Consider the following 20,183-nt stretch of genomic DNA (forward strand, 5'->3'; position numbering starts at 1 on the left):
AAAAAATGAGGTTCAGAGTCAAATCTAGATTTGCAGGAAATTCAAGATGAAAGTCTGGAGGATGGAATGGTGCACAGAGACCAAGTTTTAAATGAGAAAGCGTGAGTGACTAATTAATAGGAGAAGGCTCATGGGGAATGTGGGGGCCATCAAGAGCTGAGAAAGATTTTGGAGACGTATAGGGTAGTTCCAAGGAGAAATTCCATTTTCCAAATATTATTTCATTTGATCAATGATGAACTCAATAATCTGAACCAATAATGAGATCAATACCGATATTGCTACTGGAAAGGCCAATCTATTCCCTTCTTCTGGGTAGCTCTGTCTCTAGGTTCTAGAGTCCTTGGTTTCCCAGAGACCACGAATATATCTCAGCAGACAAAGGTTTGTGCAAGATTCCAATATTACCTAGTGAAAAAATGATTTTGAGAACAGAAGGGGGGGGGGATTTGAGGAGACAGAAGCTATCTGAGTCTCTGCCCAGGAACACACATTCCCGTAATTGTAACCTTGTTGTCTCCAATCTGTACTGACAGTTTCTTATCTGTCCTTGCTTGCCGGCTGTCTATATAGAGATCTCCGGTTAGCATCAGGAGCACCTTGGAGAGTGGATGTGGATGGAATGGATAGTAAAGAAGCTGGAGGAACCACCATCCCTCAGAGAACCTCCAATAGAACTCAGAATTCTCTTGGGGAGGGAATTAATTGGAGGGGGGTGTCAAACAGGTTCAGAGCTCTACAAATCATACCCAACCTCATGGCTGATGGGCTTCTTTGTAATTAAGGCTGGTACTACTATGGGATTTAGGAAAAGGGACTGAAATCTTTGAGACCACAGAAATGTCACAGTGTAGTATAACAATTAGAATGTTGGTCTGAAAGTCAAGAAAATCTAGGTTCAACTCTCACTTCTGGGAGCAGCTAGCTGACTCAGTGGATGGAGTGCCAGACCTGCAGTCAGAAGGTCCTGGGTTCAAATCTAACCTCAGATATTCCCTGTGTAAGGACCTTGGGCGAGTCACTTACCCCCATTGCCTAAACCTCACTGCTCTTCTGCCTTGGAACCAAAACTTAGTATTGATTGTAAGACAGAAAGTAAGAGTTATTAAAAGACAGCAACAACTCACCTCTGATTCTTACTAGCTGCCTGTCTCTATATGCATCTTGTACCTTGTCAAGTGCGTCCTTGAGGGCAGGGACCCTGCTTGTGCCTTTCTTTGTAAACTCAGCACCTAATGCAGGGCCAGGAACATAGGTAGTGTTAAATAATTGCTTGCTCTCTGACTAGCCCTGAGCAATTATGCTACCACTTCCCTGAGACTCATGATCAACTCACAGGGTGACTGTGAGATTCAGATAAGATAACACCTAGAAAGAGCTTCGCAAGCTTAAATATCCTATAAAATGTTATTTATGTTGGAAACAGAAATGTATATATATGAAGGTAGCATATAGGAAACTAGAAAGGACCTCAGAGTCCATCTAGTCCAACTCCCTCACTTTACAGATGAAGAAACTGAGGCCAAGCAAAGTTAAGTGACTCCCAAGGTCATGTAGATAGTAGGTGGTAGAGTCGTGATTCGAACACAGGTCCTCTGACTCCAAAATCAGTAAGATTTTTTTTGAGACTTAGTCTGAAGGGATCAGTAAATAGTAAAGGCTTCGTGTAGAAGGTGGCCCTTGCATTGATATTTAAAAGAATCTAAGTATCCTAAGAAGAAAAGGTAAAGAGAGAACACATTCTAGGCATGGGATATTGACCTGAACAAAAGCAGGGAGGCTGGAGATATAGCAGTATGTGTGAAGAATGGCAAGAAGGCTAGTTTGGCTGGATCCTAGTATGTGCAGAGGAGTGAGCTGGACTGAAAAGGGCTTTAAATATCAGAAGCATTTATATCCAATCTAGCCACAGAAGACACACTATATATTGACTCTGTATAAGTGGAAATGTTCTACCTTTGAACCATGTTCCCCCAAATTCCTTTAGTATTTCCCAGAATTCCTCTTCTCTTTCCACCATGTTGCATGGTCACATTTTGTATATAGTTGGATGTTTTCCCCACCCTTTCTCTCTTCTCTTGTGACCAGAACTTGAGCCAGCTCCCTTTTTACTTTTTTTATTTTTATTTTATTCATTTTTATTTATTTACTATTTTATTATATATTTATTTTTTATTTTGTTTATACTTATTTTAGTTATCATTAATATTATTAATAAATCTTATAAAATATAATACTTGGAACATTGGATAGTGATTTTAAAATCTACAACTCCGACATAGAGATGACCTTTTGGTTCTCTTCAAGAATGAAATACAATGGTAGTATTATATCCTAGAGGCAATAGGGAACCTTTGGAGTTCATTGAATAGAGGGATGACATAGTCAGACCTATGCTTTAAGAATATCACTGACAAATAGGTAGGGTATAGACTGGAGAGAAGAGACTTGAGACAGTGAGACCTATTTGAAAGCTACAATAATATTCCAGAAGAGAAGAGATGAGACCTTGAACTAGGGTGACCATGGTATGAATCAAGAGAAAGCAATAAATTAGACAGAATTGACATGATTTGCCCATTACCTGGATACGGGGTCAAGGAAAGTAAGGAATTAAGAATGAGTCCAAGGCTGCAAACCTGAGAGACAAAGAAAGATAGTGTCATCCTCAACAGAAATAAGGAAGAGGGGTGCAGGACGGGTTTGAGGGGTGAAATGATGAGTTCTATTTTGGACACGTTCAAGGAGTCATCATCAGATTAGCCATGGAGGGATAAGTAATTTTCTAGAGTAAGTGCTACTGAACTTTCTAAGATCACCTCTTTTTGATCATAGGAGGGCTATGATTAGAAGTGGTGAAAAAAGAACCCATAGCCAAAAAATCATAGATCCTTGAAACCTTGAACCAGAGACTCCAGAGTTCAGATCAAGGGAGAGCTCTGGAACTCTACTGCTGTATAGAAACACAACAGCTGACTCTATTAGGGTGGTTTCCCCTAAATGAACAAGACTGTCAGATGAACTCCAACAATGACAGGCTTCCTCTTTCTGGATGAGTCAGGAAACTCTTGGAAACAAAAACACCATCATTGTTCCTTGAAATGGCTCGATGAATGGAAGCCATATGGTGGCCCAGGCAGGAGGATGAGCAAAACACACAAAGGAGCAGTATTGGCCCTTCTTAGCCTGGATCTTGGTCTCACATAGCACTGCCAAGCATCCCAATGATTGTAAGGAATTAATCTCCATCTGCCCTGATCCATCAAGATTTGATACCCTCCTCACCACCTTCCCTTTGCCAAGACAGTCTTAAAGAGAAATCACACATCAGAGGAGCAAGGCTTGAGAGAAATTTGCAGCCAAGTGGTGCAGTGAATAGAGCACCAGGCTTAGAATCAGGGAGATTCATCTTCACGGGTCCAGATATTGCTTTAGACACTAGCTGTGCAACTCTGGGCTAGTCACTTAACCCTGTTTGCCTTAGTTTCCCCATCTGTCAAATGCATTAGAGAAGGAAATGGAACTCCATTCCAGCATCTTTGCCAAGAAAACCCCAAATGTGGCCACAAAGAGTCAAACACAACTGAAATGACTGAACAACAAAATAATCCCATTGCCTCAGTTTAGAACTTCCAAGCTAGACCATCTCCTTTTCTGTTAACTGGGTCTAAGTTCCTGAAGTCACTCCTGATAAAAGTCAGCTAGGAGACAATCAGGGCTAGATATGGTAGAGTGTGTGTGTGTGTGTGTGTGTGTGTGTGTGTGTGTGTGTGTGTTCCTGAAAATGTATAAGGGAGAGGGAAAGAAGGAGTGAATGGAAAGCAGCACAAGTGTCCCTTGCTGTATGCCACAGCTGTGTTTCTGATTAGTTTGGAAAGCATTCACATTTTTGCAAACCAGATTATGTGTGGAGCACCTTGTAGATCTGCCCACTAAAAGGAAGGTTCCAGTTCCTATGATCATAGCTCTAAATTAAATAGCCTCTTTGGGAAGGGAGGATCTTTTTATAATGCAAACAACTACTCAGTAATTTACTTCGTTTTGCAGCTCAGAGAGATAGCCAAACTGGTACATGAGTGCCCTCAAGATATTCCCAGATGCAGAGGAAGGAATCCAGGGTACTGTGGGATAACTGATGGAAAGACAAGGATGAGACTCTCATGGGATGGGCTATGAGCTTAAAGAGTGGAGTGAGCAAAAGTGTTTGATGCTAGCACAGATCCAGGGAATACCAAAGAATGGCCCCTATGCACCACTGTTATTCATGCTGTCACAGGACTACAGATCTAGAGCTAGAAGGCATCTAAGACACCATCTAGTCCAACCTGTTCATTTTACCAAAAGGGAAACTGATTTCCCTTTAAGGCCATCTTGGCAAAAGGAAGACAGTAAGGAGGGTATCCAATATTGATGGATCAGGGCCAATGGAAATGAATTCCTTACAATCGCTGGGATGTCCACAGGAATGTCAATCCTGGCAATGCTGTGTGAGACTAAGAACCAGTTCATTTTTCAAAGAGGTGGAATGGCATTCCAAAGATAACAGCTAGTAAATGACAGTCACTTTAAGCCAGGCTCTTTGACACCAAATCCAGGCATCTTTCCATAGAACCATACTATGGGAACACTTCTAGCACATTGTATTGAGTCCTTGTGGTTGACTGACTGAAAGACACTGACAAGAGTCATGGAGGATGGGTGGGCATGAATGGGTTGTGATTAGAATCACTGAAAGTAATTCCCATGTCAAGAGATTATGGATTCACTAAAGTTCAAACTCAGATCTTCTTAAAGCAGGCTGAAACTACAATTGTTTCCTTGATTATTTCAAATAACAAAGCATTTCTTTTAGAATTCCCCAGTGGTTTGTTTTTTTTCTGCCTTTTAATAGTAGAGTGAGCCAAGGGGGAGGGCAGCTCCTCAATTAACCCATCTTGACTCCCCCACATGTGGAAGATGTGAATTTCTGTGTCATTAATTATAAAATATGGTCCCATCCACTCTCACTCTGATGTCTCTGTGGCTGCCTCCCCCATGTCTGACTCCTCCACTGTTGAAAACTAAACGCTCACTATAAGTGCTGATTTATCCAGGAATTTTCCACCCACCTACTCTTTTCTCTCATCTATATATGATCCCTCCCTCCCCCCTCTATTGGGTCCCCCCTATCATTTCAACACTGTTTGGTTTTTTTGTTGGTACATGTGATTTCATTAGTGTGTATAGAAAATTTTCTGGTGAGAAAATTCCTTCCACCCAAGCATATCTCCAATGCCTCTGCAACACATAGTCTGAGAGAGTTTCCTTGGACACTATGTGATTAAATGATTTGCCCAGTATCACAAAGCTTTTATGAGTCAGAGGTGGAACTTAAACCCAGGTTGCCCTGACTCTGATGTGAGTCTGTCAACTCTAACAAACTTTCATATTTGTGATCATGTCCAACACCTAGCACAGTGCTTAGTACATAATGAGGGAGGGGGGCACTAACAAACAAGAATTATTGAGTATAAATAATCTACTCTCAAAAAAAGAAATTTAATAAGCCATACTTTCAAAGAAAAAGAACCTAGAACCAGATGTATTTAAAAGTGAATTCTGTCAAACATTCAAAAAACAGTTCATTTCAATATTATATAAATTATGTGAAAATAGAACCAACATTACTATTTACCAAATTTCTTCTGTGATACCAATATGTTTTTGACATCTAAACCAGGGAGAAATAAAGCAGAGAAAGAAAACTACAGAACAAAAACCTAAATGATATCATATTAAAACATTGATCAAAATATTAATAGTGTATAGCTATACATTTAAATAGCTTAAAGTATGACACAAAAGCAACAGTGAAAAATAATATAATTATATAAATGGCTATGGAAAAGTTTTTGATATAATGTGACACCCATAATACAACAATCATTTCTATTAAAATATTAAAAGCAGAGGAATAAATAGATTTTTCCTTACTATTATAGAGATCTAAAACCAAGAGCTAGCAGAATCTATAAAAGATAAATGTTACAGGACCTCCAACATCAGGTATAAATCAAAAATGTCCACTATCACCATTATCATTTGTTATAGATTATAAACTGTTACATAAATAAGGAAAGAAAAAGAGATAAGTAGAATTAAACATAGACAATATTAAAGCTTTTGCAGAGGATATGATAGTCTTCTTGAGGATCCTCACATATAGTAAGATCTGACATTTACAAAGCACTTTAAAATTCCAAGATTCTTTATATATGTCATCACATTTGATACTTCAACTAAAAACTAATTGAAACAATAACATCAACAAAAATACAAAATGAAACTACACAAATCATGAGTCTTTTCCTACATTACCAACAAAATCAAGCAGAATGGGATTTTTAAAATCCATTCAAAAATACCCAGAAAATATATCAAATATTTTAGCAGAACACCTATGGGAATATGAATACTACCACAAAACACTTTTACAGAAATGAATACTGAAATAATTAACTGGGAATATGCTTATTTCTCATCGGTTGGGTCATCCATGCCAAGATGCCAAGAGTATACAAATTAATCCACTCATTCCACCCTATAGGAACCAGGTTTCCAAAATATTGTGTTGTAAACCCGGGAGGGTGGAAGGAGGATGTAACTAAATTTATCTGATCCAATAAGATGAAAGGATAATCCTCTTTTTTTATTTTATTTTTCTTGTCATGAAAAACCCACTTCCATATTGGTCATTATTGTAAGAGCAAATTCATACATAACCAAAATCCTAAAATAAAAGCATGTGTACACTGATGTGAAAGATGACTTCAACAATTATTTCTCTGGAGGTGGATAACATTCCCCATCATAAGTCTGAAAGGACAATTCTCAGAAGAGGAAAAGCAAGTTATTGACAACTGCATCAGAATGGTAAACAAACAAACAAAAATGATCACTAGTAGAGAAATGAAGATTAACACAACTTTGAAATTCTATTTCCTCTCTATCAAATGAAAAAATTATAAACAAGGAAAATGGCAGTTTCTGGCAAGAATGTAGGAGAACAAACACCCTAATGCAGTATTGCTAGAACTGTGATTTGATCCAAATATTCTAGAAAGCCATTTGGAACATATCCAAAAAAACCTCAAAACCTTAAGCCCAATGATAGTACTATTAGGCATATAGTCTACAGAGACAAGAGGAAAAGGGATTTATACATACAAAACTATTCAAAGCATCATTTTTGATGTAGTGTTTTAAAAAAACTGGAAAGTAAGGGACTTTCTATCAATTAGAAAATGGTTGAACAAAATAGGGCATATATATGTAAGGAATAGAATTTTATTGTATCATAAAAAATATGAGAAATATATATATTCGGAGAAACCTGAGAAGACCTGTATGAACTAAAGAAGGATAAAGTGAGCAGAATGAAAATAAACTTTGAAAGAATTAATAATGGAATAATCAACCATTGCTTCAAAAGTTCATGATAAAACATGTTTCCCATCTCTCATCAGGAAATGATGAACTAGAGGCCAAAAATGAGTCGTACATTTTTGTACATGGCTAATGTACAGATTTCTGTTGTTTGACTATGCCAAATTCCTCCATATGAAAGTATTTTGAGAAGAAAGGAATAAGGGGTATAAGAGAGAAATGCTAATGCAAAAAATGTCCCCCAAAAGGAAGAAAAGAAATATTGTCAACAAAATATTTAAAGAAAATATACAGAAGAGATCAGAAGGAGGTTCAGAGGTCAACAGAAACAAGGGAGAAACTTTGAGAACTACTATTCTTGCTTTAATGTTTGGGGGGTTGTTGTACATATTGAGATTTTTTTTGTTTCATAAGCACTTCTCCTTTCCTGCTTTAAAAAATGTAAAACTAAAATTAAATAAAATGAAGAGGTGGGAATAAATGTTCCCTTTTTACTTCTAAAACTTTTTGATTCTAAGTGGCTCAGATGAATCCCCAAAGGAGTAAGTATGAAAAAACATATCCCCTCTCAATCTGGCCTCCCCTCTGGGCTATTCATTCTTTAATACAGCAGAATTTTCCCTAAGGACTCTGTTCTTAGCCTCAATCATTTATTGTTTATGCAGAAATTTCATGGATTTTGGCAAAATCACAAATTTTATGAATCTCTAAGATAATAATTTTCTGCTAGTCAGAACTCAGTATTACACACTGCCAGCTTCATTACTCCTTGGCCTATGGTTTTCTGATGGGAGAGGAAAGGAGGAAAGAAGGAAACTGTGATATGGGTTGGCAAGGTGGGAAGACAGAAACCAGAAGAGAGACAGGGAAAGCAAAAAGAGTGCAATACAGAAGGGAATATGGTAAAGAGAAGAGAGAAAGACCAAAAAAGGAGAAGGAGCTAGAGGAGAATGGAAAGGGCCATATGAAGGAATAGAAAAAAATAAATGATAGAGAAAGAAAAGGACAAGAATGAGGATGAAGAAAGAATACAAGATCAAATAGAAAAGAAAGAGAAAGTAGAGTGAGAAAGAAGAGAGAAAAGAAGGTAGATAGGAAGGCAGGAGGGAAGGAAGGAAGGAAGGAAGGAAGGAGAGGAGAGGAGAGGAGAAATAAGAGAATAGGAATAGAGTTTGCTTGATAATGTCTTAGGATGAGACAGAGAAAAATAAAGTGAAGAGTGATAGGATAAAGTTAAGGATGAAGGAGAGAGATGAAGAAAGGAAGCAATGGGGGAGAGGGGGAAGACAGAGAGAGAAGAGGAGGAATAAGAGGGAAAGAGAGGGAAGGAAAAGACAAGAGAAAGGGAACTGAAGACAAAGAAGAGAAGAAATGATTAAGGTAGAGAATGCGAGGACTACAGGAAAGATGAGAGAAGAGAAAATGAGAAGAGATAGTCTCCATTGCCATACATCTCACAAACCTATGGTTTAGAGATTTAGAGAAAATCTGAGTTATGTTTTAACCTTGACATTCAACCTTGTTTTCTATTTTGTCACAATTTACCTGGCAGGGGAAAAAATGGTCTTCTTTTTCCCTGTGAGCCTTAGCAACAATTCACTCATATTTCTTATCTATTTATTGAATGCCCACCACAAACCACTCCTATAGAAAGAAATCTCTCAGTCTTAAAAAGGGATCTTTCTGTCATCTCCCAGCTATACGGTATGAGCACCTTAAGGGCAGGAAATGTTTCGCCTTTCTTTGCATCCCCATTACTTAGCGCAGTGCCTGTCTTGGCTGCATTGAATCATTCTGGGAAAAGCCCTTTGCCAAATGGGTGTTGATATATATTACAATGCGATTTTTTCTACTGGTGTAGTGGAAAGAAAGCTGAATTGGAGTCATGGGACCATAGGGCTGCAAGAGACTTCAGAAGCCAACCAGCCTAACCTTATTTATATATGAAGAAACTGAGGCCCAGGGATGTCAAGAGACAAGTCACATGGGTAGTAAGTATTGAAGAAGGATTTCAACTCTGGCTCTAGAGCCAGAGTTCCTTTCATGGCTCTCAAGAGCCAGGAAAACTGGGTTTGAATCTCTATTCTGCTAGTTTCCTAGCAATGTATCGAGAGATCCTTGAATTGGGAATCAAGTCTATAGTTCAAATTCTAATTCAACTATTTCCTACTTGATTGACCTTCACACATCTCTGGGCCTGAGTTTCCTCCTCTATAAAATGAGGAAGTTTGGATTAAATAACCTTTGAGGTTCCTTCCACTTCATGAAAGATATAAGAACAATTTGGGATTTGGTGCTTTTTTTAGGGAGGTAGATGAGGAAATATGCACTAAATAGCACCTACTATGTGCCAGGCGCTATTTCATACTTTACAAATATTATCTCATTTGAACCTTAGAACAAGTTTGGGAGGTAGGTATTATTGTTATCCCTATTTTAAGGATAAGAAAACAGAGGTAAAGTGATTTGCCTAGAGTCACATAGCTAGTAAATGTCTGAGACCTCATTTGGACTCAGATCTTCCTGATACTAGGTCCAATATTCTATCTATGCAGCCACCTAAATGCCTCCATTCATTCTATAATAAGCATTTATTAAGCACCTTACTCCCTTTTCTATGATCCAGTCAATCTGACCTTCTTGCTGTTTCTTCTCATAGGGGACATCCTATCTCCAGTCTCCTAACTAGAGATTTCTCTCTTCCCAAGAAATGGCATTTTGTTTGTATACCTTTACACTGGCTACCCACTTACTTACCCATGCCTGGAATGCACTCACTCACTCTTTGCTCAATTCCACTTCGAATCACGAACTAGTTTCCTTTAAACTTCAATTAAATGCCATCCCCTTAATGATGCTGTCCTGCCTGCCCTGTTATATTTTATCTACTTTGTATACATTTATTTTGTATATGCTTTTATGGATGCCACTGCCCACCTTGAAATATTGGGTAGGAATTATTTGACTTTGGTATGCTGTATCCCAAGCCCTTGACATGATGCCGAGAAAACAGCAAACACTTAATGAATAGCTATTGTTTAACTGACACGGGTGACCTGCCCTAGAGGATTTTATGACCTATGAGAGGTGATGGAACACATACTCAAATGAGGAATTGTCCAGTCATTATAATTCTAATGAGAATGCTAAGCTCTCAAATTTCCAGAAAGGTTTCCATCTTGGATGATGCTACCCTGATCACAATATAGCAGCTTTCTGCAAGAAGAGGCAGAGACGTGGGTCCCTAAGGCTCAGAATGTTTGGCAGAAACCAAAGAGCCAATATGTTCTTGTCAAATCCAGCCAGGTTTTCTTTGGCCACAAAGCACAGCATTTAAAAAACACCAGGGAGGCTGTGTGACTAATTGGTGCTTATATTTTTCAAATCCAATCCACCCAGTGCTTTTGGACTGTGATTGCTGGATAATAAAAATATGGTGCCTTCTTTCCATTTCCAAAAATGATCATTTCTGGCCATTTTGATTTTTGTGGATATGAATTGGCAAGTTTAAATTCTCCTATTGAGAAGGGGGATGAATGGTTCTCTATTATTTAATCAGGAACAAGCCAAGTGTTTAGGTCACAGATGCTTTGACAATGGGACATTGCTCAGAGACAGTGGGAAAACTCATCTTGGTTTGCTCTGGGCCAGACAAAGATGGCAGAGTTTTCAGGGGAAATTCATTAAAGTGATGGAAAGTAAATTCTACAGAAGTTTAAAATGCTTTTGAGGATAGTGGGGGAAAAAAGACCTTAAAGACTATTTAATCCAATGCTTGCCTCAGTGTCAGAAAATACCTGGCTTCTAATATCATCTCTGCCACTGATTAACTACTGACACAAAGCCTACTTGTTGGTCTCTCTGCATCAAATCACCCTCTGCTCCAGTTCTTCCTCTCATTCAACAGTCAAACACATCTTTCTAAAATTCAGGTCTGACTATCACACACACACACACACACACACACACACACACACACACACACACACACACAACTCCAGTGTCTCCCCAGTTCCTTCAGAAAATATAAAATCTTCTTGGTTCTGGAGCTTTTCATAATCTGAACCTTTCCAATCTCCTTACATCTTAGACCCATTCCACATATTCTGTGATCTAATAACTGGCCTCTTTGCTAATCCACACACAAGACTATCCCCCAACTCTCCCACATTCTCATTGGCCTTCCTCCAGACCTGGAATGCTCTCCCTCCTCATTTCTACCTCCTGACTCTCCTGGCTCTTCCTTCAAGTCCTAGGTAAAATCCCACCTTCTTTAAGAAGCTGTTCCAAGTTATTCTTATTGCTAATTCCTTATCTCTAACAGAATCTCCAAGGGATTCTTCCCTATATCTTATTTGTACAGTTTGCATGTTTTCTGGACTATTAGACTGTGAGCTCCTTAAGGGCAGAGACTGGGTTTGAGGTTGTTTTGTTTTGTTTTTTGTTTTCTTTGTAGCCCAGACATTTAGTACAATGCCTGGAACATAAAAGGTGCTAATTATAAATGTTTATTAATGACTTGAAAATCATATTCCTTTTTTTAGTCATGAGTTTGAGGAATTGCAATTTTTTAAGTTGAAAGGAAGGGATAGCTGGATGGTTCAGTGGATTGAGAACCAGGCTTAGAGATGAGAGGTCCTGGGTTCAAATCTGGACTTAGATATGTCCTCGCTGTGTGATCCTAGGCAAGTCACTTGACCCCCATTGCCTAGTCCTTACCACTCTTCTGCCTAGGAACCAATACACAGTATTGATTCTAAGATGGAAGGTAAGGGTTTTTTAAAAATACAAAATAAAGTTGAAATGAGTCTCACAGACCACCTAGTAAGTACCATGCCTCAGTGAAAACCTCTTCTTCTACATTCCTGAAAAGGGTCACCTGAAGGCTTGCAATGATGGGGAACTCATCATCTTTCACAGCAAAGAATTTTTATTAAGTATTTACTGTTAGACAATGCTTCCCACCATGGATACAAAGAAAAACTAAAAATCAGCCTCTACCCTCAAAGAGCTCGCATTCTAATGGAATGGCAACCCATTTCATTTGGGAATAGCTTTAATCATAAGGGAGATATTTTTCCTAATATCAAGTTAAACTGTTTTCCTAAAAGTCTGCTTAATGGTTCTTAGTTATGCCATCTGGAGTCAAGCAGAACAAAAGTAATCCCATCTCCCTTGGAAAATGAAGGAATTTAATTAGAGAGTATTTAATCTCTCTTCTGTTTGTTATAGATAGATAGATAGATAGATAGATAGATAGCCCTTACTTTCTTCCCTTCCATCTTAGAATCAATATTGTGTATTGGTTCCAAGGCAGAAGAGCAGTAAGGGCTAGGCAATGGGGGCTAATTTCACACGTAGGAAGTGTCTGAGGCCAGATATGAACCCAGAACTTCCCATCTCTCTTTTCTGATTTTTGGATTTTCTAATTAACAAGTCGTGTCATTTAGTGAAAAGCTCTTAATTTGGAGTTTGAAGACCTCTGTTCATATCCTGACTCTACTTCTTACTTCCTGTGTGGCCCTGGGTAAATTATATAATCTTTTTGGCCTGATCTTCCTTCTCTGTGAAATGTGATAGTTGGTCTAGAAGACTTTTTAGGCAGATTCATCCCCAAATACACATCCAAATGGGCCTGAAGATTAACCACTGCTAAAGGAACCCCCAAATCCCCAAGTAACTGTGAATACAAGACCCCCACTTTTGACTTGTTATGATATTCATAGCCAAGAGACCCCAGACTTTACCCAACCCTCATTTTACAGAGGAATAAAAGCCGGAAAGAATAAAGAAATGGCTGAAGTTTCAACCCTTGTACCTTGCCTTGAGCTTTCCAAAATCTGGTCAAAGGATCAAAAGACCACAGAATGTCAGAATGGGAAGTGTCTTCACCGTAGTCCAAATTGTATGTCTGTGACATCTCTCACAAGTGGTTAACTAACCTTGGTTTAAAGAACTCCAAGGTTAGGATAGCCAGCTACTTCCACAGGTCACCCATGCCACTGGGAGACACCATTAATTTTTATGCCATTTTTCCTCTCATAAAGTTAAAATCTACCTCTCTGTACCTTCCACCCATGGCCCCTGGCCCTGACAGGCATTAATAAGGAAAGGTGGCTGCCCCAGGACTATGTGACCACATCCTGCATCAAAGGCCTCTGGGTGTCATTGACAGTAGCTTTGCCAAAGTCATCCCAGCCATAAACCAGGACTGCCACTGATTAATGACTGCGGGCTTCTGAGAGGCAGCGGGCAACCCCAATGATCTATCTCCTCTGCAGGGCCCACAGCAGATAGCCCAGAGCCAATGACAACCCATCCCCTGAAATCAATGTGCACCGGAGCATCTGCAACAGAAGCCTGTCTGGTTAGATCGAGATGGAAAATTCTTGGGATAAAATCCTGGGTGATAGGCAGGTAGCATTGTAATGAATCAGTCATAGCAAAGGAAAAACAGTTTGGCCATACCCAAAAACCACTAAAATAGGGCCTCCATGGGCTCAGAGAGGGGAGCTTTTCCTTTATTTGTCAAGAACCACTTCTCCTTTTTGCCCATCTCTACAATATGCCATCTACCCTTCTCCTTTGTCTGGATCTTCTTTGGGAATCACAAAAAAGAAACTCTTTGAGGGCAGAAACTGTCTGTTGCTTGTATTTGTATCCTCAGTACTTACTACTGAGTCTGGCATAGAATACGATAAATGCTCTCTGTCTATCTGTCTATTATATATAATGAGTTGTCTGTCTATCTAATCATCTCTATCTATTCATCTATCTCCTTATCTGCTCTCCTCTATCACCTATCTGTCTATCCAACCCTCCATCTATCTACTTTCTTACCTATCCATCTGCCTATCTTTCTATCCTTCTATCTATCCTCTCCCTGACTATCCATTTATCTGTCTATCTACTCTCCTATAGTTAGAATATCTCTATCCACTTCTCTACCTGGCTACCCCACCCTCTATCTTTTTATTTATCTATCTGTCCATCTATCTATTCTTCCATCTATGCATCTCTCTATCTACCCTCCTCTAACACCTGTCTATTGATCCAACTCTCCATCTATCTCTCTAACTATCTACCCATCTATCTATCCTTCTATCTATTTTCTCCCTGTATATCTATCCATTTGTCTGTCTTTCTACTCTCCAATCTATCCTATCTGTCTATCTATCTAGCTGCCCCCTCTATCCTCCTGTTCATCTATCCATCTGTCCATCTATTTATTTTCCTATCTGTCCATCTCTCTATCTGCCCTTCTCTATCTTCTGTCAACCTATACATCTACCTACCTTTCTATTATCTGCACATATATTTACATTTCTATCCTCCTTCATCTATCTATCCATTTATCTTCTACCTGTCTATCTATCTATCCATTTGTCCATCTATCTACCCTGCTATCTATCTATCTATCTATCTATCTATCTATCTATCTATCTATCTATCTATCTATCTATCTATCTAACCATCTATCTATCTATCCATTTGTCCATCTATCTACCCTGCTATCTATCTATCTATCTATCTATCTATCTATCTATCTATCTAACCATCTATCTATCCATTTGTCCATCTATCTACGCTGCTATCCATCCATCCATCCATCCATCCATCCATCTATCTATCTATCTATCTATCTATCTATCTATCCATCCATCCATCTATCTATCTAACCATCTATCTATCCATTTGTCCATCTATCTACCCTGCTATCTATCTATCTATCTATCTATCTATCTATCTATCTATCTATCTATCCTTCTAGCTATTTATACAATTCCTAGTAGCTCAGTGTCATTTGATAACTGAAACAATAATCATTTCATTAAAGGGCAATACTTTAACCACTTAATACTACTAATAAATGACTTTTCCAGAGTACTTTGTAGTTTGCTGAGCACTTGACATAACTGATTTCACTGAATCCTTACAACCTCTGAAGATAGCAAATATTGTTATTTCCTTTTACATAGAAGGAAACTGAGTAGTTGTTGTGGGCCTTACCCAAAATCACAGTGTCTAAGAGGGGATTCAAAGCTAGATCCTTTTGACTTCAAGGTCAGCACTCTTTCACCTACAACAATCATCCAAGGTCATCAATTTTAAATGTCTCCATCAGATCCACCCTTATCTAAAGAAGAAAAGAAAAGGAAGAGAAAAGGAAAGGGGGAAAACCCCAGACTGAAATGTTCTTGAAGATAGAATCTGAAAAAGAAAGGTGTTCAAAATATATGGATAAATAGTTCTCCAAAGGAGAAATGCAAACATCTAACTAATACTAGGACTCCAAATCATTATTAATGAGAGAAATGCAAATCCAAGCTATTCTGAGATTCCTATTACATACTGCAAATGGGCATACCTATTCAACTTTGGTCCCCAGAGAGTTTTTGTTATTTTTTCCCCGACATCAGAACAAAATGTGCCCCATTTTAACTTCTTTTCCATTGCTTCTGGTTCTCCTCTATGGGGCCAAGTGGTTCCTCATTGTTACAGGCCACCAAGGAAATGTTGATATCACCTATCAGGTAAGTTGTACAAGACATTCTCAATTAAGTCTAGGTGGAACTAATAAGCTTTTGGGGTTACAGGTACTAGATTTAAAAATGGAATGGAGCTAAAGGGGTAAATTGAGTCCAAGAGAGGGTTAGTGATCTTCCAGGATTTGAACGTAGGTCATTTAACTCCAAATCTAGCTTGCTTCAACTGTATAACAATTTCTCCTTTTCAACTTGAGATAATGAGATTCTGCTCTCATCAAGGCCCTGAGAACATATCCTATTTCTCTGCAATGTCGGCCATGATAGTAACAGCAAAACAGAATTTTATCATTTTTTCTGGAAGTAAAGGGACAGCAAGGACACTGCTGCCTTTTCTGACTTGGAAGTTAATTTTTCTTCCTGAACTCTATGTATTTTTACAAACATCTTAGTGCATTTTGGACTCATTATCAACATTAGCCTTTGAAAAGCTTTGAAAGGCAGTGAAGACAAACTTAACTGCACAATGTTCCATCTCTCTCCATCCATTCCCTCTGAATTCTAGGTTTGGAAAATAACAAATGAGGCGAGTATTTTACCTGTCAGCTCCACATTAAATCTCATCCATCATTCTGACGAGCAGGTAGAATGTTTAGTCACTTTGAAATACTGATTTGTGCTTTGGGAAATTCATGATCATTAATTTCAGTAATGCACTGAAATGCCTAGGAGATCTTACCCTCTAAAACAAAGATAAATTCTGCCCTCTCATTTTCCCTGCCTGGAGATTTGGGTTCATTAATGATGGGGAGGGTCAGTTCACCTTAATCAATACAGATCCATGTATCAATATCTATCTTTCTCTATATGTATATATATAGAAAATATAAATGTATATATATATAGGTGAATATATGTACCTATTTATATCTATCTACACATCTATATGTATATATATTTATAGATAAAAATGTATAAAGACCTTTAAATGGATGGACAGATGGGCAAACAGACAGGCAGATAGATACACAGACACAGACAGACAGACCCAGATAGATAGATAGATAGATAGATAGATAGATAGATAGATAGATAGATAGATAGATAAAATCTTATTTTTATCCTCACAACTATCCTCCCATTTAAAAAAATGAGAAAATTAAGGCTAACTGGCTTGCCCATGGTCATGTATGTATAAGTATAAGAGGCTGGATTTGAACTCAGGTTGTACTGACTACATTCTCTCCACTACAAGCCACTCAGTTGCTTCTGGCTTGTTACTAATGAATGCTTGATGAATGTCATGTTAATTCATACAAGAGTGCCAAGCAATTAAGGGGATCACATCATGCTCTCCTAAGACTGTTGAGACACAGAGAATGTGGCAGAGGTAGATAGATAGACAGACAGACAGACAGACAGACAGACAGACAGACAGACAGACAGACAGACAGATAGATAGATAGATAGATAGATTAGATACATACATCGATACATAGATAGATACACAGATACATAGATACATAGATACCTAGGTACATAGATGAATGAATGGATGAATGGATGGATGGATAGATAGATAGATAGATAGATAGATAGATAGATAGATAGATAGATAGATAGATAGATAGATAGATAGATAGATAGGGGCTTAATTAAGTGCCTCTTCAGCCCATCAAAGATTTTCTTCTTCACCAAGAAGTTAGTCACCTAGAACTAGCTAGGGAATGTCCACACATGCTCCCCAAGTTCTTCGATGCTCTTCTCTTCTGCTTCATCATTACTCCCACCAAAGCATAAAGCAGGGGCTCCAGCATCTCCATAAGAAGAGATTACATTAAAGGCACCAAACCTGCATTATGTAAGACAAATTGATTAAGTGCTAGAAGGGACCTAAGAGGCCATCTCATCCAACCCCCTCACCTTACAGAAGAAAAAACTGAGGCCCAGAGAGGAGGAAGAGAATTCCCCAAGGCCACACAGGGAGTGGGGAGCAGAGCAAAGTTGTCAATCAATGAGTCCTCTATTCTCTCTACTACACTGCATCTTCATCTTGAATTGCATTATAAAACAGGGAAAGATAGAAAAATCATAGGACCTGGGAAGAAAATTCACAATTTGTTTTTTTATAGATATGTTCAAAAAGGATTTGTTGGATGTATAACTCAAATCAAATTGTTTATTATCTCAGGGAAGGGGGAGGAGAGAGACAGAGAGACAGAGAGACAAAGACAGAGAGGGAGAGAAGGAGAGGGAGAGAGACAGATAGAGAGAGAGGTGGGGAGAATTTGGATCTTATCATTTCAGAAAATATGTTGAAAATTGTTACTACATGTAAATGGGAAAATAATTTTTTTAAAAAGTTTTGGTGGAAAGGCATATGAATAACTGAATCATAAGTGAAATTATATTATACCTGTATTAATGGTTGCAGACACCTGAATTCTTCTTCTAGAACTACCATTAACTAGTCATATAACCTCCCAAACTTGACTTATCACCTCATCCTTACCTGGAAGCTATATAAGATCCTTTCTAGTCTTGATAGTGCATATTCTATCATTTTATATTCTAAGGACCCTCCCATCTCTAATAGTCTATGTTTCAAGGTCCCTTCTAGCTCTGACATTCTGTGTCCTAAGAGCTCTTCCTATATTCTGTACTATATTCTGAAATTTCTCTCAACTCCATCATTCTGTTTAAAGATTCTTTTCATTCTAGCATTCCACATTTTAAATAACCTTGAAGTTATAGCAATCTATAATTCAAAGACAGGGGAAATATCTATACTCTCACATGGCACAGGAGACTGAGCTAGTCCAACCCACAATGGCAATCATTAAGTAGCAGGGGTAAAACTATACAATTTTGGGGAGACTGAAGAAATGATTAAAGAAATCAAGCTATAATCATTTTAATTTTAATCATATTGAGCCAATTGACTAGTGATATTGAACTTATTGAGTTAATAAGGCAGGCAATAAGATAAAAGTCTAGTGAGATATTTAAAAAGCATATACTTGAAAAATGCATTAGCCATTATCTTCTTCATCTTTCTCTTATCTGACCAGCACTAGGGAAAGAGAACACAAGAATTATGAGTAGAAAACTTAACAGGGAAAATGTGACCTTTCATTGGAGAGGATGTAAGTTGACAGCTGCCATTTTACTGTGCTAGGAAAAGGTTAAATGAAAACTATTTTGAACTATTTTGATGCTGAACTTATTCATAATTCCTGATGTACTTATGAATAAAACACTATCCACATTCCGAGGAAGAACTGTGGGTGCAGAAACACAGAAGAAAAACAACTGCTTGATCACATGGGTCAAGGGGGATATGATTGGGGATGGAGACTAAACAATCACCCTGGTGCAAATACTAATAATATGGAAATAGGTCTTGATCAACAACACATGTAAACCCAGTGGAATTGCATGTTGGCTATGGGAGGGGTTTGGGGGAGGGAAGGGAAAGAACATGATTCTTGTAACCATGGAAAATATTCTAAATTAACTAATTAAATATGTTTTTCCAAAAAATTAAAAATAAATAAGTCATAACACACTTACACTTGCCCATGGTAGAGCAAGAACTCCCAGAAAACTTTATTTCAAGGAAATGTTCCTACCTAGATATGGAAGGAAAAAGCTAAAGCACCAAATTATACCTAAATTCATATTTCTTTAAGTCTTGCTCTAAATCATGAATCATGTACATGTATATTTTAGATAGATGATAGATAAACATATATGTACATATATACACATATGACTGAAATTATATCAGTATACTTTTCCATATATTTATAATCAATTTTTAAAACCCTTACCTTCCTTAGAAGATACAGCAGAATTCTCTTTCAGAATCAATACTATGTATTGGTTCCAAGGAAGAAGAACAGTAAAGTCTAGGCAATAGAGGTTCAGTGACTTGCCCAAGGTCACATAGCTAAGAAGTATCTGAGACTACATTTGAAACCAGGACCTCCTATCTCTAGATCTGGCTCTCAATCCACTGAGCCACCTAGTTGTTCTTCAATAATCAATTTTTAAATAAATTTTTATTTACATCTTTTTGTTATCATTTACATCCCCCAATATGCTTCTCTCCTGTCTCCCTTCCAATAAGCTACCCCTTATTTTTTTAAAAGAGCATAAAAGAGGAAAGACTTCAGTTTAGTAAAATTAAACAACATATAACAATAAGTCTGACATGCCCAATATTCCACACTCATACTCCCCCACTTCTGCAAAGAAGGTAGGAAGCTT

General features: G+C 38.0%; 1 protein-coding gene across 1 annotated transcript in view; it reads right to left on the reverse strand.

Moving 5' to 3' along the window:
• The window catches only part of KAZN (kazrin, periplakin interacting protein), a 1,589,619-nt gene that overhangs the window by 1,534,474 nt on the left and 34,962 nt on the right, over nt 1–20,183 (reverse strand). The window lies entirely within an intron of this gene.

The sequence above is a fragment of the Monodelphis domestica genome, chromosome 4 (assembly GCF_027887165.1).
Source record: "Monodelphis domestica isolate mMonDom1 chromosome 4, mMonDom1.pri, whole genome shotgun sequence".
Taxonomy (NCBI): domain Eukaryota; kingdom Metazoa; phylum Chordata; class Mammalia; order Didelphimorphia; family Didelphidae; genus Monodelphis; species Monodelphis domestica.